This window comes from Choloepus didactylus, chromosome 12 (assembly GCF_015220235.1).
Source record: "Choloepus didactylus isolate mChoDid1 chromosome 12, mChoDid1.pri, whole genome shotgun sequence".
Classification (NCBI taxonomy): domain Eukaryota; kingdom Metazoa; phylum Chordata; class Mammalia; order Pilosa; family Megalonychidae; genus Choloepus; species Choloepus didactylus.
Window position 1 is genome coordinate 6293814 of NC_051318.1, and position 24959 is coordinate 6318772.

Here is a 24959-nt window from a genome sequence, read left to right on the forward strand (position 1 = left end):
TCAAACATTGATTTATTGAGTAATTTCTGTTAAAGCTGCCCTTAAAAGATCCATCACAGGGGTGAATTATGGCGAGAACGTCCCAGGCTGTGTGGGAGACGCACAGGTGTCGTGAATTTACAACTCACTGAAGGGACGGGGTGGCCACCGCTGCTTCTGGGGTGTTTGGTAAACTGTGATTTGGGGAAAGTGTTAATGTCAGAGCTGGTGTGTTTTATTTTATGGGTTCATCTTCTTTCCGGACCCGGTTAAGCACACGCTCTGCTAAGTAAGCCGAAGGGAGACCTGTTTGCCTCCAGGATGAAGAATGGACACGTCCACTCTATGCTGAGTGACTTTTCTCCATGGCAAGATCATTATCACTTGAGACCTTGATCTATCTATACCCCACGACTTTGAGAAAAGATGGTGACTTGTTCCAAATGACAGTTTCCTTATCATTTCCCTTTGAAGGGTTTTAAGGCTGAAAGAAATGTTGCAGATCATCTGGTGACAACCTTCTCATTTTATAGATAAGTAAACAGAAACTCAGAACAGCCATACTCTGGAGACAGGATCACCCATCTGGGTCCTGGAAAAGTCAGAACTAGATTTCAGGGCTTGTCCTGGCCCAGAGCAGTCCAAGGAAGATTCCAGCCTCTCTTAGGATGATACTTGCTGCAGTTAGGTTGGCTAGTGCCGTGTATACTGTGCTTGCTTGAGAACCTGTGTTATTAAGGAACATGTTAGGACATTGGGAAGATGAAAGCTCAATAAAGCAATGACGTTCTAGGCACTGTGGCTTATAATAAAGATGGGGTAAAATGTCTGCAACTCAGGCTGTTCTTAAGTATGCAGAGAATAAGAGCTGATTAAATGAGTTGACCAAAAATGCTAGTTCTCAACCCAGTAACATAGAGCATTCTAGAATGAATGGGGGGGGGGTCATTATAAAAAGCTATTTGCAAAGATTTCAGACCCTTTGGGCTTCATCTAAAATACTTTTAACCTATTTCAAATCTCACTTTATATCACTGACTTCCTGTTGATTCAACCAGAAGTACGTGCTGGGCCAACCACGAGCATGTGCCCTCCTTAATCCTCTCACAGTGATAAGCAAAAGATTACCCTCAATATGTTTGGACTTTCCAAGAAAAACTATCTTAAACAAACTTTTGTAATACCCACCAAAACTTAGATTTCTGTGTCCAACACAAGGTGCTTATTAACAGGGAGCACTGACTTCTGCCCTCTCTCCCCTGGCCTTGGCACTGTTACAACGCAGGAAACACCCCAAGTACTTAACGAGAGTCTTAACCCTCTAAAGCTATTTAGAAATTCTCAGACGGGACAGTCTCTCAACAAACACCGAACGGAAGTGCGTAGTGAGTGGTATTGCTGTAAACCACACCACACAAAGGAAGCCTTGTGTCAAATCAACTTGTTTTGAAGTTCGCTCTTTCTAGCAGCATTTCCAATTTTTCCAAATAGTTTGACTCTTGATACTTAGATTTACATGAAGGTAGGAGACCAGGTTATTCTGCAGGATAGAGTATCTCAGAGAATCAGAGCATTGCCGGTGGAGGAATCAGAGAAGTCAGTGGCTCTGGGGACTGATTTCAGAAACCTCAGTGTTAAGCTGGGCGGGGCTCGTGCCGAAACACCCGCTATGGTGCCTGGTCGCGTGCAGCCTCTTACAACAAAACACTCGAGCAAGCAAACATTTGTCCCTTACTGAATAAGTAATTCAGAGTCACTTTAGAGTAATCATATCATACTGATAAACAAAAAGAAAATAAAAACAACTTATAATTCCATCATTTGCAGACAGATTCCATTATTTTCAGTCCCCAGGCCTTAAATACATGTGTGTATGTGTGCACGTCTACCATGAGTATGTAGACGTATCCACACAAATATAGAAAGGAAATGTGGGTCACTTTATATGTTTTATAACTTGCTTTTCCTCTTTCTCTCAAAATATAGAAATATTCTGCCACTGCATCACTTTCAATGTCTATATAGCATTCCTTTGCAAAAATTACCCTTTTATTTTAAAAATCCCTGAATGGTGGACATTTAGGTTGGTTTCAACTTTCTAATAGTATAAGCAATGCTACACTGAACTTTCTCTGTAGCTAGGTCTCAGAAGAAATCCATGATTCATCCTATTAGGATAAATATTTAGAACTAGAATTGCTAGTTGAGGAATTTGCTAGTTTTTACATTTTTGGTATTAACGCTAAGCTGCTTTCTGGAAAGGTGATCTAAAGTAAATTCCCACCGGCCCTGCCGACACTGGCTCTGACACCTTTATTTAATCTTTGGCAGACTGTCAGCAGCAGCTGGGCAGGGGGCGTTGCTGGTGGGCCCTCCTGTTGAGTGGAGGCGTTTGGTAAGTGACAGAGGTACTGGTGTTGCCACTTGTCTCTGGCCGTGGCGCTGTGGCTGGGCCAGCAGAGGGGCTGGTTCGGTTTGTTGGTTTCCGCATAAAGGAACGATGGGTGTCATCTCCCGCTCCTCTGTCTCCCAGCCACCTTCTCCCACCCCCTTCTCAGAAAAGCTTCCCCTCCTGGAGGCAGCTGCCCACCTCCGCTCCCTGCAGGTGTGTGCATTTTAACCGTGAATTACCTTTCCCACCGTAATCCTTTAGACTTGGGCTTCCAGCTTCTTTTATATGCAATTAAAAATGCATTTGTAGTGAATCATTAATCCTCGTCAGTGAGCTGGACTGCGTGTGTTTATGCAGCTGCTGCCTCCCAAGACACCTTTTTGGAAAGGACACGAAAGCTCAGGATGTAGCTTTTCACAAATCGGCAAAGAGCAGAGAGTCTAAATTAAAAAAAAAAAAAAAAAAAATTAAGATTGCAGTCCGACAGCTCTGCCACTGGGGGCGGTAGCTGGGATCACGCTGGCCTGGCCAGTGACAAGACCTGTTTCCGGCATCCTCTTGGACACAACTCAGCTTTGGAACACAGGAAATAATTGGCTTGTTCTTTAAATGAAAAGACAGTTTTGTGGGATTGGAATACTTTGAGTGGCAAAATCTGGAAATAATCAGTTCTGTAATGTGTCTTTTCAGCTGGAGGTTGTAGCATCTCCCCTGCCCAACCACTTCCTGCCCTGAGCCCCCAGATCTTCTTCGGGCTTTCACCCACCTTGCCTCCTCCACTCACAGGGCAGCTCAGCACCACCGCCAGCTGTCATTTGACCGACCTCCATCCCAGGGGGCAGTGAGCGCCAGCCCTGTTCCAGAGGAGGACGCCAGGCTCCGCGGGCCTGGGCGACTCATCCAGGGACCCCACCTTTGCAGGGTGTTCCCTGGGGCACTCCTGACCCTGAGCGCACACGCAGGGAGTGGGGAGCCACAGGTCATTCTGCACCCTCTTTATGGATGAAGAAGGTTCTCAAGGGACCAGTCAGGGGCGGAATAGGCAACCCCGCAGGAGGATGGAAGCTTCCGCTGCGGGGTGAGGCCTGGAGGGGAGGCCTGGAGGGGAGGACTGGAGGGGAGGCCTGGAGGGGAGGCCTGGAGGGAGGACTGGAGGGGAGGACTGGAGGGGAGGACTGGAGGGGAGGACTGCGGGCGCCCCTGCCCCTGGGTGGACTGCGCCATGTGCTGCGCACCCCAGCTCCAGTGTCTCTTTCAGTTCTCTCACGGAGCTTCCGGTTGTGGTTCAGTTTCTTCTAGCTGTTCATGAAGTCGGGGTTAGGGAGTCCACTGTCGTGCAAAATGTAGGTGTTTTGGGGGATGGGGAGCAGTGGGGCCTCCAGAATGCCACTGACCTCCAACCCTGCCCTATTTCACCCTGAATTCCTGAGTTTCCTATATGGCTGCCTTTGACCCCAAAAAGGTCCATTGTTTCTTAGTTTACCCACCCAGCCAACACGGATCGAGCCTCTCTGCGGACACCGAGTTTACAAAGAGGTCAAGTAAGGTCCCTGTCCAGCCCCCTCCCCCACCCCTGCCACCCCCGGAGCCCAGGCCACAGCACTTCTCGAGGCTGCTTCCGGGGTCAAGTGCTTCTGGCTTCCAGGTCTCACCCAGGGGCAAGCTGAGGGCCAGGTCTACTGTAGGCACAGGGCGGCTCCATTGGGGTGGTGGGAGACGCCGAAGAGGGGACACGGTGTGACGAGTGACTTATTGAGCTGCGGCTCTGGGGAGGGGCGGGTGGCTGCGGAGGGGGACTTGGGTGGAAAAGTGTAATAAATGCTGGAAAAATTAGGATGAAGTAATATGGCTCCCTGAAGCTCCTCTGGAGCAGCAGCAAAGCCATGCTTGTTCTCTCAGCTGAGCGTCTCACGCCTGGGCATAGAAACACACACGTATGTGCACGTCATCTGTGGAAGGTCATCAGTATGAAGTTAGAGCCTTCTTGCTCAACACTTGTTCTTTATTTGTGAAGAATCTCTTTCATATCGATTATTTACTAAACTGAGAAAACGAAGACCCAGATGAATTAAGGGCTTACCAGGGCCGCAGAGTCTGTTATAAATAGCTTCAAAAACTTTCAGGCTTTCCGGTTTGAAGGATCAGATCTTTTCCTAGGGTATATTTTTTGAGCTTTGAAATAGATCCCAGGCTTCCACAAAGTATTTTTGGGGGACCTTCTCACCCCCCACCCTCCCACCCAGTTGCCCCTGAGCTGAGACCCTCCTGCTGCTCTCATTGACCTGTCAGGGACTTTTACCCCATGTGCTCACCTCCAGCCCTGCTCCCTGACGGTCTCGTGGCCACCTCACAGCCAGTCCCTCCTCAGCACTTCCTCCGGCTTCTTGTCAACCTAGAACTGAATCCAGTCTTTCACCCAGGCTGCGAGGCCTGGGGTTCCCTGGCTCTGAGCCGCCTTTTCCCCTCCTCTCCTGCCGCTCTCTCAGCCTCCGTGCAGGCCGCCCTCCATCCCTGATGTCCTTCAAGCAGGCCGGGCAGTTCCTGCCCCAGCGCCCTTCCCTCTGGGCCCTCTCCCCTCTGGAGACCCCTCACCTCTTTCTCTGCTTGGACTTGGGGGTCCGTTCAGCTCCTACCTCCCCAGCTGGGCCCCTCTGAGCAAAGAACACGCTGCCACTGCTGCTCGCCTCCCTCGTGGCTGTTGGGGCCTCCTGCCCGGGCATCCTCCCGCCTCGCCCACAGGAAGGTAAGCGCCACGAGGACACCTGCCTGCCTCGGTCTCCAGTGCCTAGTACAGGCCTAGCGCCTTATGCATAGGATGGGCTCAGGGAATCTGCCGAATGAATAAATCAACTTAGAAGTGTTGCCAGAATGTATAAAAATAATTACACCCAGGAGGGGTTTGGATTCATGTGTGGGAACAATTACTGAAGACAATTGAATCAGTGCAGTCACCGTGCCAGCCCTGGGGCCTTAACAGGCTGCACAGTTTCCTTATGCTCTATCCTGCAATGGGAAGGAAATCTGCTGGATATTTGATGTGCAAAGAGCATCACTGAGGTAAAAGGTAGAGCCGACACAGGCTATTTAAGATGCACACTTGGAAAGAAGGAGTCTTCATTCACTTACTCCTTTGTCCACTTATTCTACAGCTATTTATTGCTTCCTTCCCCGTGCTGGGCAGAATGGTAAGAGGCGAGAATGCAGTGGTATAAAACAGTAGGCGCAGCCCTTGTCCTCAGAGAGCTTGGGGTCTAATGGGAGAGACCAAACCAAACAAATAGTGATGAGGAACACACAGTTGATGGAGTCTCCTGTGCCATGGAAGTGAATGGCAACATGACCTGTCTGGGGAGGAGAAGGGGCTTCCTTTGGGAAGTGACATCTGGGCTGAAGACAGAAGCATGAGAAGGCAGTTCCCACGGTAGGAGGCAGAGAAAAGCACCCCGAGCAGGGAGCAGCACGAGCCAGGGCCTCGAGGGGCTGGGGCTTTGTATATTGGAGAAACAAACAAAGAAGACCCAGTGAGGCCGGTGAAGGGGGCAGGAGCCGGCAGGAGCTGGCTTGTAGGAGCAGCACAAATCCATTCAGTGGTTTAAGAGTTCAGTGACATAATTAGATTCCCCTTTTAAAAATATCACACTGGTTGGGGTGTGGAGAGTAGACTGGAATATGGCAAAATTGGAAGCAGGAAGAACAAAGGGGAGGCTATTGAAGTATCCTGGAAGCTTGGATTAGGGAAGTGATGGCGCAGTGGGGAAAAGTAGGTGGATTCGAAAAATATCGGAATACCGATGACTGATCGGACAAGGGAGAGAGGGAAGGAGACATACCGAGAATGAAAGAATCCCATCATTGTTCCAAATCATGGCCCCCAACAGTTTCCACCCCAAAAGATGGTGGGGATACCTGTCTTCATCTCCATCACCCTGCAAACTGGTCCCTACCAAGGCCTTCAGAGGCAGGAGGAGGAATCAAAGGCAGTCCAGAGAATGACTCATCCATTCATCAGGAAATATCCATTCAACCAACATTTATTTGGACGCTGCATTATTTCAGGGGCTGGAAGACACTTGAAGCATTATCCACACATACTGAAAGGAAGCATTTGTTTGGGGGTGGTCAGGAAAATTAGAGGAAAAATCTTGGATTTAGATGAACAATGAGAAAACTTGGCTGACCTTCCAAAAAGCATGCCTAGTTGTAAAAGCCTTTCTACTGCAGAGGGGGTCCCAGAGGAATCAGGAATAATCTCTTGGTTGGAGTCACAGGAAATTTTGCTGCACAGGATGCTCAACAGCAATCTCTGAAGAACCATCTTAAATTATAAAGGCAAGTAGGCAGGATTACATCACTGTTTCCATTTTTATTTTCTATGAAAGCTCCCGGTGGAAACTTCAGGACTTGGGTGGCCAGAACATAAGCACTGAGTGAAACGGTGGAAGATGGAGCTAAAGGTCACGATTGTTCTTTTTACTCTGACCTCTGACTTATTTGCAGCCCTTAGCCTTTGGACGTCTTTCTCTTTGGTGCCTTTGCAGTTCGTGCCCTCCATGTTTCAACATTTTCTATTATTGCATTTGCCCGTAAGTTGTGGGAGTGTTAATTAAGTCACGGAGGCTACAGGCAGCCCAGAATCGCACATGTCTTGGTGCAGCTATAGAAAGTTGTGTTTCAGGTGCAATCTGCAGGAGGCTTTGCCCAGTTCCCCATTTGTTCAGCAATGTTTTAGTAAGTATCATCTCATGTTAGCAGGAAATTAGCAACAAGATAATCCTTACATACTTTGTTTTGAAATGCTTGCATTTTGAGTTTAAAACAACTTATTTTCAGCTTCCTGGTGACTTTAAAATTGCTGACTAATGTATTTCTGCATTTCCAGGTGTCTCACCGTGGGGGCTCAACCCTAGGGTTACTAACTAGCCCAAAGCAGAGAATAAGGAGGCTTTGAGAAGGTAATCCCCTTCCAGCCAGCTTGGCTTATCATCAAATCCATGGATGTCTGACCAAGCAAAACCAACCTGCTCCTCAGGGAGTTGGAGAGCTGACCCCATCAAAGAGAACCAGCTTCTCCTAAGCCTCATCCTGGGCTGCCTTTGTTTTTCCCACATCCGTCCAGGAAAGAGGCTGGGGCCCCTAAGACACATGGTTCTGGTGTGGTGCCTCTAAAAAGGACACATCCTGTGGTTTCCAGATTAAATGATCCTTTCTGCCAGGAACGCAGTGATGGCTTGGTCCCAGGGTCTCACGGTGAGTAGCGTGGTGTGAAGGAAATTGGAGAGCAAAACTCATTTATCGGGTAACTGTGTTTACTGGAAAGTCTTTCCATAACCTGTTGACCCTTCTGTAAAATGCTAGCTCTTTTCTTCTTTAAAATTCTGAGCCTCTCAGTCAAATTTCCAGCAAAGGGACTCTTTTCCATCCATCCACTGTCTCTGAATACAGTGATTCATCAGAGAGAGGGTGCCAGAGAGAAGACAGGAAGCTCAGCCTTAGCAAACAAATTGAACAAGGATAGAGAAGGCTTTGAGCACACAAGTTTTGGGGTGCTTTTTTTTCTCTCTTGTTTTGTTTTGTTTTAAGAACTCAGGAGGCTGCAGCAAGTCATTTTTAAACAGGAGAGATGAGGTTAAGGTGGTGTCACGGCTGCGTAATGCTGTGTTGCAGGGTGTGTCAAATCTGCCATTCCCATCTTCATTCTCACACAAAACATGTGCAGAAAAAAGGACCACATACGTCTCTTGACTCTTGGAAAAGGTCAAAGATCCTTGAGGCCCCTGACTTTGTGGTGAAACCTTTGTTTGCTTTGCTGCAGTAACAAATTCTCACAAACTTAAAGGAACACGAGTTTCTCACAGGTCTGTAGATCCAGAGCCCAGGTTTCCTGCTTAGCGTCCCCTTAGGTGGAAATCAAAGTATCAGCCCGGGAGGTTCTGGGCTCTTCCCGGGAGGTTCTGGGCCCTTCCCGAGAGGTTCTGGGTTCAGGCAGCTTGTAGCAGGGAGTCCCACTGCCTTGATGGCTGACCAGTGTCGTTATCACCCTCTAGGGGTTGCCCACATTCCTTGGCTCATGGTCCCCTCCTCTGTCTTCAAAGTCAACAGTAGTGCACCAAGTCCTTCTTACGCTTTGAACCTCTCTTGCTTTCCTCTTCTGTCCTATCTCGTTGGCTGACTCTTCCACTTTCCTCTTCTGCTTTTAAAGGCTCATGCAGTTACATTGTATAACTCTGGATAATCCAGGATAATCTCCCTATTTTAATGTCAGCTGATCAGTAACCTTCATTACAATGCAAAATGCCTTAACAGCAGTATTAGTATTTAACTGAATAATTGAATTAGTATTTAATTGAATAATTGGGTTGGTGGGAATCTTGGGGAGATCTTCAGAATTCTGCTCCCGGAAGGAGCATGACGGGCCATCTCTGTGTAATCGGAGGTTAAACCCATGCTTCTGCCATCTTAGAGTTTCAGCAAGCCCCAAAGATAGAGAACAAAACAGTAGGTGCCAGGTACCCCCACATCTGTGAGTTGCCAGACACGTACTAAGTAATTACAATATTAGCCCATCCCCGCTCCTGCTCTATGAAGAATTTATTGTTAGTGAGAACTGTTTCAGAGAGATCTGTCCGTGTGCCTTGCGCTCTCAGCTCAAGGCACCCCAGTGAAGGGGAGAGGTGTTTTCCTCCCACCTCAAGCTGAGGGAATGTGGCTTTAAGAGAAGCACTTGGAAAGCACGGCATTGTGGTCATTTGTTATGGCAGCCCCAGGAGACGAGTACAGGGCTGTGGGTGGCTAAGGCACAGCAAGGTCCCATTGGGCTGTTTGACTCTGGTAAATATCCCAGAAAAGGCCATGTTCTTTTACTACAGTCTTTGAGGACAGAACTATTGTGGGTGGGATTGGGTTGTTTCCAAGGAGATGTGACCCCATCCATTCAAGGGGGTTCTTAATCTGCTTGTTGGAGTCCTTTAAGGGAGAGACATTTTTGAGAGAGCTCAGAGCTGAGAGAAGCTGAGAGAGAAACACCGAGATGTTTGGAGAGACAGAGTGCCACTTTGAAACCAGAGCCAGGAGAGAAGGACCAGCAGACATCACGATGCACCTTCCCATGTGACAGAGGAGCCCCGGATGCCAGCAGCCTTTCTTCAGAGAAGGTATCATCTTTCTGATGCCTTAATTTGGATGTTTTTTAACTTAACTTAAAAAATCCCCATTGTTAAAAGCCAGCCTGATTCTGGTATATTGCATTCTAGCAGCCTTAGCAAACTGAAACAGCAGCCCTCCCCTAAAATGTGAGGAATTCAGGAACAGGGTCTGACTCACATCTGAAAGTCAAGGACAAGAGGCTGCCCCTGGCGGGTGCAGAGGGAAGCACTTGGCTCTGTAGGATGAGTCTGCACTTCTGGGCTGTGGTGAGGTGAGGAAAGGACGCCTGGCACTTCCCAAAGGCTGGAAGTGACTCTGAGAGAGAGCCAGTCTCAGGTCCACATGAGGGGGTGGGGTGGCTCAGCACAGCAGGTGACAGAGGGGAAAGACAAGGGAAGAGAGTGCCCCGCTCCATGAAACAGCGTCATCTGAGGACTCCCAAAGTCAACCACAGAAAAAAGAACCGAGTTTGGAACCTGCCACTTTCGGAAAGCACCACCACCGGATTACAACCGTATCAGCCCAGCGGGACCCTGCTGTGCCTTAGCCCCCACCTCCCCTGTACTCGTCTCCTGGGGCTGCCATAACAAATGACCACAAACTGGGTGTTAAAGTGAAAGAAATCCCTTCCCCGCAGTCCTGGGGGCCAGGGGTCTGAAACCGGGGTGTCAGCGGGCCAGGCTGCCTCTGAAGGCTCCGGGCTTCCTTGTTCTTTCCAGTGCCCCTGGCCCCTTGCTCTCCTTGGCTTGTGGCTCGTGGCAGCATCTCTCTCGGCTCTGTCCCCTCTTCCCACAGCCATCTCCCTCTGCGTCTGTCTGCCTCTGCGCCCTTTCTCTCTGTAAGGACATTGGCCACTGGATTTAAGGCCCACCCTGATCCGGGATGATGCCATCCTGAGATCCTTAAGTTAATCGTATCTGCAAAGACCCTTTTTCCAAATAGGGTCTTCTTTGCTGGTACTGGGGGTTCAGACTAGGACATCTCTTTTTGAGGGGATGCAGTCAACCCTCTACCTCTCCCCATCTCAACTGCCCAGAGAGGGGGAGAAAGAGAAGAGGGACAGAGTGGTCTGTGCCAACCTGAGCTGGAGGAGGGGCCTCTCTTAGGTTGGAGAAGAGTTTGTAATTGTAGGATTGTTGGATTGTACTGGGAGCACTACAGTGATTCCCTACAATTTCACCAGGGGGACGGAAAGAGCTGGTCAACACACAGAGTTTAAAAAAGAATGAAGATGAAGAATAAAATTGCTCTTGCACCCTCTTAAATCTAAATTTTAAAAAAATAGTTATATGTTATATGTGTCATTAATTATTCACCTTAGATATTGGAATCATTACTTTCATGGTGATGCCATCCTCTGTCAGCTTTTTTTCTGGCTATTCAAATTATATTGGTTCCTTTAACTGACTGTTTCAGTCTTGTGTGAGCATCCCCTGAAAAATATCCCCCTATGACTCTGCTCAAATTATTCCACATCCCTCGGCTCCAGTTTTTAATTCTGTAACCTTGGGGCAGGTGAACAACGTGATCTCTGTGGTTACTTACAGTTTGATAGCTATAAAATCAGTCCTGGTTTTCTCCAAGGCCTCCTCACCTTGCTTACTGGTAAAGCATCAACAGGTCAGTTTTCTAACACTGCTGGATATCCTGGTACATTGACATCAAAGTAAAGCTAATTTATATGCCACAGCAATTTTTGATAGCTATAAACTTGACACACAGAGAATATTTTATGGCATGTTGCTAAATTTAGATCAAAGTGTTTTTTAATAGAATATGTAACTTAGAAGTATAAAACTGTATTTTAGTTGCCCACAAATGAGATGTTAAAGGACTAAGTGGTATCAGGAATATAAAATGCAAGTGATTAGATGGATTATGCTCTTGAAACAAGTATGTAACTTAAATGGCAATACCTATATGAGGAGTAACTGTGTAATACTGAGACAAAGTTCCACAAACTGCATGATTTTATTTCCTTAAAGCCACCTCTTGTATAGGAACATTGTCACCTTATATGTCTAAAGGTGTCACTACAGAGAATGTGACACCGTTTAGTTGTGTAGTTGTGTCACAGGATTTGGGATCTAGAGCCATCTATGTCACTTCTTTGTGTCATTAGCCGTCACCCACTATGGAAGAGGGTGTCACCATCTGCAGTTCTCCTCGCCTGACCTGATGCAGGGCCCACCTGTCTTTTCTGATTTCCTCCCTGTCTCACCAGCACCCTGCGGCTTGGTGCTGCTGCTTCATTCCACCAGAGCAAGAATGTGGGCTTAGACAGGAGGGTGCCTTTCACAGCATTGTTTTTTCTTGCTTTTGCTTCATCTCCTCATCAAACTGCCCCACTGCAAGTCATTTCCTCCTACATCAAGTTCAAAACAAGTGAACCAGTGAAATGGCAAGACGGCCAGCTTCTGATCCATCCTGGCCATTGGAAGTGAATAATAACTTTTGAGTGATTCTGACGAACCCGCTCAAGACCAGTATATTAAACTAATGTACTGCTGTGCTACAAGGCAAGCTGGGGACAACAATTTTAATAAATGCTTCCAAAGGAAATTACAGATTGTCATGAGAGTGTGGCAGGGAGATTCAGCATTCCAACCTAGGGGATGAATAAGTTAGCCAGTAAGGAGGAAAAGAAGAACATTCTAAACTTTTAAGGCAAGAAGGAATTTGGGATATTTGAGGGCTCTATAGGAGACTGGTAGGGCTGGGAGCTGGGGGTGGGAAAGAGATTTGAACTAAAGCAAGAGAGGTTCTGATGGTGCAGGGTCTTTCAGGTTATAATTCGAGAGAAGTAAGAATAGACATGGAGAAAAGGTTTGAAGGTGGTTACAATAATTGGGGACAGAAATGATGTTAGTTTGGACTAGGATGGTGGCAGAAGAGATGAAAGATGGGCATTCAAGTGGTGCAGTTACCACTGTGGGATGCATATGGTGGACGAGGAAGAAGAGGTTGTTTCTGACTTAGACACTTCCTCAACATGAGCTCTTAGTTTTGTAAGCTAAAGCAGTTGTTCTGGGCTCAAACTTACAAAGTTCACCACGTTTTACCAACAGCACATTATTTGTTTTCAGATGATCCTGCCTCTTGCTTTGAAATGGTACAGCCATTAGCATGATTGAAAGTGTCTCTTTAGAGCCTAGCTGAATAATGCTTGACTTTCATTGCTGCTGAAAGGGTACTTAAAGCACAGACCCTGCATCTGTGTCATCTTCTGCAAATCAAGGTTGATTAATAACAAGATTGCCTCACTCTGGCCCAGCACTTTTCATCTCAGCAAGACTTAAGCCATTCCTGGAAAAGACCCAGCTTTCTTTTACTGCCGTGGTGGGAAGTGTCTGCAGAGCGGGGGCGGAAGGAAGGTCAGAGTCAGTGTTTGAGTGAGCTTGGGCTGTGGGCCACCAGGAGGAAGGATGGAAATCTGTCCTATAAAGTGGTGTTGGGTTTCTGCAAGCTGGTGGCACTGGGCTGACAGCAGTGGGTGGGGCCGTGACCACACCTTCTCTGCCTAGCCAAGCAGGCACAATTTTATGGGCAAGCCTTCTGGAAACTGTTAATATCATTAGTGGGTGTGGTTCCAGGCACTTTTCCCACCTTTCTTCTGAAAACAAGCAGGCTATTCTTCTACAACAGAATTTTCCATCTGTGTTCCATGGAAGCTTGCCACAGATATGTAGCCTGTTGCATAAAAAGGCATTTAGGCTATGGGAATTTTTGTCAAGGATTCTTTTCTTTTTAATAATAAACTTTATTTTTAGAGTAGTTTTAGATTTACAGAAAAATTGCACTGAAAGTGCAGAGTGTTCCCAAGTACACCTCCCACATACACGGTTTCCCTTTTTGTCAGCACCTGGCCTTAGTGTGGTACATTTGTTGCAACTGTTGAACCAATAAAGGATACATTGTTATTAACTAAACTCAAGCTTATATTAGGGCTCACTCTTGGTGTGTTCAGTTGTGTGGGTTTTGACAAATGCATAACATCATGTGTCCACCATTATAGCATCATACAGAATAGGTTCTCTGCTGGAAAAATGCTCTGGACTCCACCTCTTCATCTCCTCTCCCTCCCCTGAGCCCTCGGTAACCACAGATCGTTCACTGTCTCCATAGTTTTGCCTTTTCCAATATGTCAAGACAGTTGGAATAATCTAGTATGGAGCCTTCTCATTCTGGCTTCTTTCACTTAACAATATGCACTTAAGTTTCCACCATGTCTTTTTGTGCCTTGATAGCACAGTTTTCTAAATTGATGAATGGTATTCCATTATATGGATGTATCACAATTTGGTTATCCGTTCACCTATTGAAGGGCAGCTTAGTTGCTTCCAGGTATTGGTAGTTATGAATGAAGCTGCTACAAACATTCATTTGCAGGGTTTTGTGTGGATGTAAGTTTTTGACTTCTTTGGCTGGATCACATGGTAAGCCTATGTTTAGCGTTTTAAGAAACAGCCAGACCGCTTTCCAAAGTGGCTGCTCCATTCTGCATTCCCACCAGCAATGAAGAGTTATTATTCTCCACATCCTTGTCAGCACTTGGTGTTGTCAGTGTTTTGGATTTTACCCACGCTGGCAGGAGTTTAATGGTCTCCGGTTGTTGTTTTGATTTGCATTTCCCTAATGACGTATGATGTTGAGCATCTTCTCATGTGCTTGTTTGCTATCTGTGTATCCTCTTTGGTGAGGTGTCTATTCAGCAAGTTAGCCCATTTTTAAAAATTACATTGTTTGTTTTCATATTGTCAAGTTGTAAGACTTCTTTGTAAATTTTGGATGAAAGTCCTTTGTCAGATAGGTGTTTTGCAAATAATTTCTCCCAGTCTGTGGCTTCTCTCTTCATTCTCTTAATGGTGTCCATCCCAAGTGGAATTTTTTAATTGTAAGGAAGTCCAACTTATCCATTTTTCTTTGGTGGATTGTGCTTTTGTAGTTGTGGTTTTTTTCCCCTCTCGCAATTTCCCATGAGAGTAAAGATTTTATGTCAATAGTTCTCCTAACTTCCATGCTAAGCCCCCTCCTCGCCATGCCCTCTAGATCAATGCCTCTAGATTAAGGGTGGTCCAGGAATGTGCCCTAAAGTATCAAAGCCTGGGGAGAGCAAAGGTTTTGTGCTGTACCTGACACGTGTAAGGAGTGACATGTACCACAGTGCTTTCAACTGGGACTTTTCCTTCATTGCTCTCATCAGATTTGTAATTACTTAGTCATTGTATAGTGTTTAAACACATTTTTCTTACCCCACCAGCCTGAAGTTCCCATGAGGGCTGATACTGTGTGTAAGATCACACTTTATAGATCCAACAGCTATTATAGCTTCTGGCACATGGTACGGGTGCATATTCTATATGAATATATACCAACACCATTCACCACCCCCCATCATAGACTTGAAACTTTACCACCTAATAAAGATTATGAAAAAAATATTTAAATATGAAAATTTTGATCTTTCAAAAAACTTGAAAGAAGTTTTAAAATTGCTTTTAGGTATTGAGAAAAAGGTCAGTCTGCCTTCTGGACCAAATCAGAGGAAGCTGGCTTTTCTTCAGGGAACTTGTTGATGATCTTGACGATATACCTGAGCCTTCCAAAGAATGTTCTAGGTATTACTTCACTAGTCAAACTCGAGAGGATTTAAGGCTCTGCCACTGTCTCCTTGGCTGGCATGGATTTCCTTTCAGAGTTCCAGCAACTGGTTGAATCAGACAACCATAGAATCATCATTTAAGTCCCCAGCTCACTACAGAGTGGGTCACACGTTCCTCATCAAAAGTAGAAGTCAACAAGCTGACACCTAACTCTTTATCAACATGTACATTTGAATTACTTTAATTTAAATATACCTATTAGTTCATAGAGTTAGAGATTCCAGGCAATGGACAGTGACATTCTTTCTATAAAATTCAGAAAGAAAGAAGGTGATAATCATGTGTTTGGAGTCCACTGTGTTCCGGAAGCTGTCCAAGGTGCTTGCACATGTGCCTTCTTATTTAATTCTCAGACCAACTCATCAAAGTAGGACTCATTAGCTATATTTTTTAATGGAAAAAATAATCCTCAGAGGAGTTCACTTACTTAATGTTATGGAGCTGGTGTCAACAGTTACCACGGCCCCTGGTAACTATGTAACAGGGCACTCATTCTGACTTGCCACCATCTCTGTGGTTTCGCCTTCCCATTTACCTCTTTTATAGCACGAGGCGCACAAATGAAATGCACCTAAATGGTCACTAGAGGCATAATGTTTGAGATTTGAGAAGTAGAAAGTAGTAGAGTCGTTAATATAAAATGGACACTTGGTTGCAACAAGTTGCAATTCTTACTCCAAATCTTGCTTGCTGTGGGAATTTATACAATTTATGAGAGCCAAGTTAGCCATCTCTTTTTCTCCAAGGATGTAACAGGGCTGTGTCATTAAGCCTTTATTATGGATCTTCAGCATCAGGGATTTTTAAAACAAGGCAAATTACCACCTAATTAGTAAACAATTAGTTTGTGATTCCAGAAAGTTATTATTCTATTATCAACAAAGAGTCATTTCTTGTCCCCTGAGTGGGAAGCCATGTAACTGGCAGTATAGAATTAAGAGACACTAGACATTAGGCATATAATTGCTCCGAGACCCAATTCATACCCCACCCCCCAAATTCAAGATATATTTGGATAAGAACAAGGCAGCTAATGGCCATGATAATGAAAAGAAATGACACGTAATTCAAGTAACAAGTAAGTAAAAACTTATTTTTATTTTGCTGTGGAATGCATTATAGAATTTTTAAAAGGAGACTTCCTTTCATAATCATGTTTTCCTTTAATTAATTAAAAATTTAAATGCAGTCACCAAGCCATACCAGCTGGGGTACTGGAGGAAATCAGCCTGGCCTCTGCAGGTGATGGAGAGATGGAGACTCCACTTGGGAGCTATGCTTGGATTTTGTGGGGCCTGTGAAGTATTTCTCTACCGCGAAGGAAAGACATTGTGAATGAGAGAAATTTTCAACAAAAGTCCGGTGGAAGGGAATTGAATGTTGTGGGCAAGTGAGAAGCCTGCATTCTGTTACAGGGTTGGAGGAGAAGATGGAACCTTCCTTAGTGGAGAGAACTTGGGGCCCTGTAGAGCGATTAGGAAGAGAAGTCAAGAGACAGTGGTTAGAAGACAAATGGATAGCCCTGGGGAGTTTTCGAGGATGTCTTCACTTGAAAGGAACAAGAGTATTTTCATTATCATTGTCAAATGATATGTGCTGGATGCCTATCAACTCCTGGAAAAAATATTAGCACTTGAAGATTTCAAAAGTTTTTAGAATTGAAGTAAACCCTCCATAATCATAAATTAATTATTTTCTTCAATCAGATTGTAATTGATTTAGAGTATACAATATCAGAGAGAAAGAGGTGGTTTTTTTTTTCCCCATCTTATTTGTAATCTTAATTCAAGGTTATTCTCTCGGCACAGTGAGTGTGAATGTATACTCAAGGGACTGGCTGAAAATGGCAAACATAAACTTAGACAATAAAACCCTCCTTTTGCAACACGTAGTAACACAGCTGAGTGTTCTAAGGACTTTGTGAGTAAGGATTTTTGCAAGGCCCTGAATGCACGTGGTTTTGCAAATTTCTAACCCTATAACTTTCATCATATACTGGTGTGTAGGTAGTAAGACCTAAGATGATTTTCTGGAGGCCTTTGGGGACAAAAATTGCTAATTTATTACACTAATTTTGACATTTCAAAGTGCAATTGGAAACAATCTTAATTAGCCATGTCCTTTTGGTGAAAATATCAGACAAGGGTGATATATTTGCTTGGGCGGTAGTTCTATTTTTGGGCATCTTTCAAGTATGGACCTCCAGTTTCATGCAGATATCCACATATGAACTTCTCAGATGACCCAAGTATCTGTATTTGAACCTACAGATCTGTTTGGGAAATAAAAGCTTTTCTGAGCACTTGAGACTCATAAAGAACTATTGTGAGAGTGGATTTGTAAAAAAATCCTTTTCTCCCTTTAGGCAAAAGCTAGATCTCCAAATATGGGAGAATCTTTAGAGAAAGTATTAAATCAGTGATAGCATGAAACGTGCATTTAATTCAAGTATTTCAAAATTAAAGTTGACTGTCAACCTTTCTCTCAATATTATTGACCAAAGCATTGTGCTCGTTTAGGCTCTCACTAATACGTGTTTATTTCTGCTCTTCTGTTTCCCAACAATGTTAAGATCTTGTCAAAATATGCATCATTTTATAGGAGAGGGTTACAGGCTGCTAATGAACAGAAGGGCTTTACAAGGGGAAAGCAGGGGCAGGAAAATAGAGGCCTCCTTGCTGCATTCTGCACTCAGGCTCCCAAGCTTTTGTCCTGGGAAAGAGGTAAATTCTCCCGGGACCACACACGAGGTGGTGCTGTCAAATTTATGCTAAACCAGCTGCAAGCCAGCCGGGAAGGCTTGATTGGAAAGTGTTGAGTATGTGCCAAAGGCAGGGAGGTAGGGATTTTGCATATATTAAGTGTTTACAGTGTAATCTTTTCAGATAAGAAAAGTTACCTTGAAAGGAGGAGGAAGGAAATAAATGTCTTCCCTATCTGGAAGCTTCCGGGTAAAGTAGCTCCACAAAGGAAAGTGAAAGTGCAAAGGTGGTCCTTTTGTTACTAGATTATAGAAGCAGGGAATGTTAGGGCTAGAAGAGAAGTAAGTTGTTATCTGGCCCATTTCCTATCCTCAGACGGGATTTCATTTATAAATTCTATCAGTTATAACTTTTCTCTTTGTTTTGAATTTTTTCAGGGATGCAGATGTTACTTGCTCCCCTGGCAAATTAACAGTCTTCATTGTCAGTAAGTTTTCCTGGAGGCAGTGGATGTGCATCTCCTCTAGCTCTGAGTTCTGGGGGACAGAGAGTGCTAGATCAGCAGCCCGCCGAGGAGAAGCAGAAAAGGTGTAGGAGCCAGAGGTTGCTTTGCTCTGAGGCCCGGGACCAGGCAACTCCCTGGTTCCACATGTGGAGAGTGAAGCTGTGGGACTGGCACCCCTGGTTGCCACGGATGGTTGGCTCTCAGGTCACCCACAGGCTTGCTCAATCAGAAAACCTAGGGCAGGGCCTAGAAATTGCATTAGAACCAGAAAAAGCAAAGTCATTTTCCTTTGGGAAATGTCTTCTCTGTCTGAAAATAGGGAAATGGGCTGTAATTCCTGGGTGGGCAACCCAGGAGAGGCCTGACAACTGGTGCGTAGAAACCACTAGATTAAATACCTCTTCAGTCCCACCTGGCTTTAAGATTTCTGTGCACCCTTAACACAAAAGCCCTTGAAAACGGAAAATGAATTATCCCAGGTCCTAAAGGATTTCCTGTCGAGTTGTATTCCCAGCCCTCTGAGCAATCTGTTTTTTGGATCTACAGCCAGATGTTTTCTGAAATTTTCAGAACCACGAAATATTGGGAGGTTCAGTACTATCACTGTAGTAAGAATCTAATAATTGTAAACATGTTCAACCTGATTCCTATCTGCTATTTTATTTGCTTATAACCATAACTGTGATTTACTTGATGGTCATGAAAACCAAATTTTGACCATTTCAGTTTTCACTCTTATAATACTGGAAAATTAAGAAACTCTGCTCGAATACTCAGCCAGTATATACATCACATACAGGCAAATTCCGCTGAATCAGAGTTACTCACAAAAGGCCCTCTCTGCAAAAATGTGGCTGTCTGACTCTTAGCCTATGTTTGCTTTAGCAAAAAGGAAATGCAGGAAATACACAAATAAATCCGATCTCTTGCACCCACAAGTCGCATCTGAAAGAATCAGATTATTGAGACACTTGTTTACTCTAGTTTATAGTTTCGAGGTGATTAATTCTGCTTTCCATTTCCCCTTGCTAATGTAATGTGACCTCAAAGTTATTTTCCAAGTAACTGATGAGGAGATTTGGCTTGCATATGCAATTCTTGCAAATGGGTAATTATCCCAGCAAACAGAAACCTAGCTACTCTATGCAAGCCACGGCCTGGATGTTATTTTCAAATTTTTGGTGCTTGTTACTTGAAATTTAAAAGCTATTTATAGACTTAATTAATTAATTTGTTACTCAGCATTCTAAAGATTGATGTTCCTAGCCTCATGGACTGATTATATAAAATGATACATAGGGCCAAAATAAGAGTTTATTTAAATATTAAAATAAACCCATGCCAGTGCTAAGCTTCACCGAACGCCTTCTTGGTCATCTACCCCTTTGGCCTTTCAAACCACGTCTCGGAATTTGGCTCCAAGACCATAGGTTCATTTATCAGTTATAAATATCCATATTCGTCTGTTGCTCAGTCACGCTGTACCAAATTATCTTTCAGTTCATGTCTTGTGATTCTCCTACAGTCACATCTGCATATCCCTGATTTTCCTTGAGCTCATGCCATCCTTTCAGGACCTCTCACGAACGTATTTGCCCTCTTTCTCGGAAGGATGTCACCAGCCAGCTCTGTTCTCACCGTGACTCCCCAGCTGAATAAAAGTAGCTTTGTGTCCTCTGGTGTCCTCTGACCCCATTTGGGAAGAAAGGACACCTGTCACTGAAGCGCAACCATTTGTAATATCCTCTCTCAAAGAAAGCCACAGGAAAAACCTTAGAACAACTTGTGACCTCATGACATTCAAAAGAAAAGAACATGTGCTCTGGCCCTGCCACCTTTTGGCTTGCGGTCCTACTTCTGTGGGCCCCAGAGGTTTTGCTGCTGGTCCTGTCTTGGTCCTTGCAGGTTCTGAGCAAGGGGAAATCAGTTGGTTTCTCAGTAATTGGTGCCAAATTACTGTACATTCTGAGTCAAGCTCTCAGCGTCAGTGCCATTCTTGCTGCTGTCCCCTACAAATATATGCGAATCCCCATGGTGGTGTGAGCCAATTCCTGTAGCAAATCTCATATATACTCTCCGGTTGGTTCTGTATCCCTGGAGAACGCTGATGAATGCACCTGCTAAGGGGCTGGGTTGTGATGAGCTGGTTCTCCTTAATGAAACTTTCAGCATTAAGAAGGGGGCCCCCACATCGCCATTTGTGATCATATTGTACCAATCACCTTCTCATAAGCCTGAATTAGGATGTTTCATTTTGGTTTATTGAATGGTTCATTTTTGGCTTTCTCCTCTGTCTTCCTATCACTGTCCTTTACTGGTCCTTCTCCAGAACTTGACTGAGGTGAACATACGTAGAATCACGGTTTTATGCACGGGTAGAAAAGTATTTAACTTACATTACCTTTTCTAGGGGCACCCAGCCTGTCTTTGACCTGTTGATGAACAGGAAAAGAAAAAATCCAAGCCCCTTGACTGATCCATCATAAGAGGATATAAATAGAGTGAAAGGTAAACAAAGGATTGGAATAGCTTATTTTCAGTTTTCTTTCCTGTGACATTTGTCCTCAAACACAGCTAGGAAGGTCAGAATGTGACAATTTGAAAAATTGTTTCAAAGTAACTTTTCCTAAAGTAATAAGGTAAAATAAGGACTATAAGGTAAAATAGAGGGCAGTAACAGAAGAGACACCAGCTTCGTCATTTCAACTCGGCTTGCCGAACGTTGTTCATACAGGACATTCTTTCATTTTGAAATGTTTTGAGACAATCCTCACCCCACCCCATGTGTAAAACGATACAGGATTTACAGGCTGTTTCTCCAGTCCATCAACTTTGACTCTGGAAGTGAAAACCTGTAATTGACTTTCTCTCCCCAGCTCCCCCTCTTTCATCCACTTAAATTTTCCTTGCAGTTTTTCTGGTTGCAACTCCTCCTTTCCACCATCTATTTTTTGCCTTGTTTAGAACCAGCTTGCTGAAATCTTTCCCTACTAGTTTCTGATCATTTTAAATTTGGACTGCAGAAAGGTGCTTCACTCGTGGGTGATCAAAGAGAGGTGGGCATCTCTAAGAAATCCCTGGGGAAAGAATCAACAGGTGGCACGACTTTTAGCAGAGGCTGCCTTCTGCAGATGTCCATTCGGGGGCTGGAGTCCAGGGCACAGCTGGATTTGGGGCGGGACTAGCGAGGTCACTAGTGGAGGGGGTGCCCTGCGGGAGAGTCCTGATGGCCGACACCGCTTTGTTCCCTGAAACCAAGGGGATGCACCCCCTGTAGCCCCGGTGATTCCTTCCCCTGTTCCCGGGAACACAGCCAGCGCACACCTGGGGGGCTGCAGGGGTGGCGGCTCCAGGATTTCTGCTGCACTGTCTGCTTAGGACCCAGAAAACAAGTTAACTAACTCGGGCAAAACGCCGTGCTACCTCCTTAGCAGACATCTAGGGGCTCCCACCTTTAATGATTTATTCTAACGGTCACTTCCAGTTTAGAAAATAATTGGTTCTCATGGAGATTTTAATTGAAAAACTGTAAGAATTTGAATTCAAGAGGGGAGAAATACAGCCACTCTAAAATTTTGAGGCTCCACTATTTTGCAGCTTTCCTTAGCAAATTGTCTGGGGCTGGCTCAAATCTATCATCGAGCTGACTTTTACCCAAACTGGCACATCATGAATAATTCACATCTGTGGAAGTACAAAGTCCATGAAAAAATTATTATTTTTGCTACTGAATTGAATAGCCAAGCTACTTGTCATCTCTCAAGATTAATTTTTGATAGCTTGCTCCTTGGATAACAGAAAATGAAGCCAGAGAGAGGTGTAAGAACAATAAGTACTCCTCCTTCCGTGCCTGGAGATGTGCAGCTCGTTTCCTCTGCCACATAAAGGAGCATATGAGAGAGGCGGGACACCGGCACTGAGGGGTTTTAGACCCCCACAAGGTGAGACTGAAACCAAAATTCAGCGAATACTTAGACAGCAAACAAGATAAATGCTAAATAGCTTAAATGTCTGTTGTACTTAATTATACCTAATATTACAAAATAGTCAAAATATTTAAAAATGAGATCCCAATTCCATAAATCAATCCGGGTCACCATAATTGCCTGTAAGAGTTCTACTTTTCTAAGCAAGCCCACTCCTCTCTAGGAATGGGGGGAAGAAACAGACTTGACGATCCTCCAAGTTTCCCACAAAACATCAATGGGTCCCCTGACCTATAAACTAATCGGTTGGAATCTTTTTCTTCTTTTGCTCTTTTTATAGACCTTATGACTACATGAGATACCTGATTTCAGAAAAAAAAACTCTGCTTGGTGTTGTCCACAGTGTATTTCCCCCAAAGGACTTCAAGGAACTTTCCAGACCTAGAGTATATAACCCGACCGACTTTCCATTACATTGTGAAATGATATATCATGTAAAAGTCACAGACACCTTCCTTACCCATACACCCAACGATATTTTCATGTTTCTGCTCATGAGATATAATTTCTCTGCTGTTATCGCTTCAACTGTTCGAAAATTAAAGGCCGTATAAAAACAAAACAATGGCAATGTAGAGTTCTTCAGTCTTCTACGTTCTTTATTTAATCAAACCCTTATTAAAATGTATCATTTCACCATAAGCCATTTGTTTAAAGGTGTAAATATAAGTAATTATAATTAAAGTTGCAGATTGTCCCATGCTATGGTGTGTATTCACTTCCTGGGGTGTGATCTAGGAGCTTCTTCCTTAAAAGATGAAGTTTTCATCATTCTGCTCAGCGCAGTCCCCAGGAGCACGGAACAATGATTTGCCAACTCCCAGGATTCATATAAAAGACAAAATGTGGAGATGGTCTTAAATGCTTAGTTCTGAGTAGATTCTGTTTTGATGGGCAGGAGAGAGAAGCTAGTTCAGGCCGCTTCTCTGTGGCACAGTGCTCTCAACTGTTTTAGTCGTGCTTGGAAAAATTAGTCTGCCACTTACTTATCACAACGTGCACCCCTGACGCCACAGGGGTTTTTCCCTGGGCTCGCCACCCTTTCCCTCTCCAGGGGTGTGGGGCAAGGCAAGCGTATATGTATTCTTGTCGAAACACATTGGTCCCTTGAGATGAGAAGGAAAGAAACTAATGTCCTCATTTCCAATGAGGGAAACTGGGGCAGAGTAAAGTAATTTATTAGCTAGATCTCTGTGTTTGCTGAAGCAAAAAAAATAAAAATAAAAATGGGAAAGAGGCAATTTTCCAGATAATTGGTGCAAAACCATCTAATGTCTTGAATGTTGTGAGCATATTTCAATTTAGTACTTCACATCGACGTTTTAGTCTCAGGGGCACCAAAGGATTAGAAGTTGGAGAACCCTCATTTTATAACTCCATGTTTCGATTACTGGAGATCCTAAAATATTTTAGAGTAGAAAGATAACCAGTGGTGGTGTCTTTAACTGTGTATAGATGTCACTGTTTCCAAAATCTGGGAGAGAAAGAACAGACAGAGTAATCCTTTGTTTGGAAGACTATTCTGTGAAAAAACCAAACATTCATTTGGGGTTTCACTCCTCTGGCTTACGTTTTTTCATGGAACTGTTAGAATTAGACTAAATGTGGAAGTAAATTGTAATAAATTGAACCCATAGCATCATTAAACAGGTATGTCTGATCATCCCAATCAGCAAAATGCAACTTGGGTAACAGAGAAAGTGGAAACAATAGCTTGCATTCAAAATAAATAAATAAAAGTGAATAAGGAATGAATCATAGCTCTAAATGTAGGAGCTAAAAGTATAAAATTCTTAGAAGAAAGCATAGGAGTAAGTTGTCATGAGCTTGGATTAGGCAATGATTTCTTAGAAATTAAAATGAAAGCTAAGACAACAAAAGAATGAAATAGATGAACTGGGCTTCATCAAAATTAAAAACTTTTGTGTATTTAAGGACAAAGTAGAGAATGAAAAAGGATATTTGCAAATCATATATATAAGGAACTTGCATCCAAGTTATATAATGAACTCTCACAACTCCACAATAAAAAAGTAATTTAACCCAATTTAAAAATGGACAAAAGATTTGAATAGATATTTCTCCAGATAAGATCACACATGACAATGGCCAATAAGCACATGAAAGATGGTCCAATGTCATTATTCATTAGAAAAAAACAAATCAAAGCCACAATGAAATGCCATTACACATCCACTAGGGTGGCTAAAATAAAGACAGACAAAAATTGCTGGTGAGTATGTAGAGAAACTAGGACTCTTACGCATTGCTGGTGAGACTGTAAAATGGTGCAGCAGCCTGGTAAAACCTTTTGGAGGTTCCTCAAACAGTCAAACATAGAGCAACCTATGACCCAGCAATTCTGCTCAAGTATTCACACACACACACACACACACACACACACACACACACACAAAACTTGTGCACCAATGTTCACAGCAGCATTATTCATAGTAGCCAAGAAGTGGAAACAACCCAAATGCCCATCTCTTGATGATTAGATAAACAAAATATGGTCCATCCACACCATGGAATATTATTCAGCCTTATAAAGGAAGGAATTTCTGATACATGCTACAACATGGATGA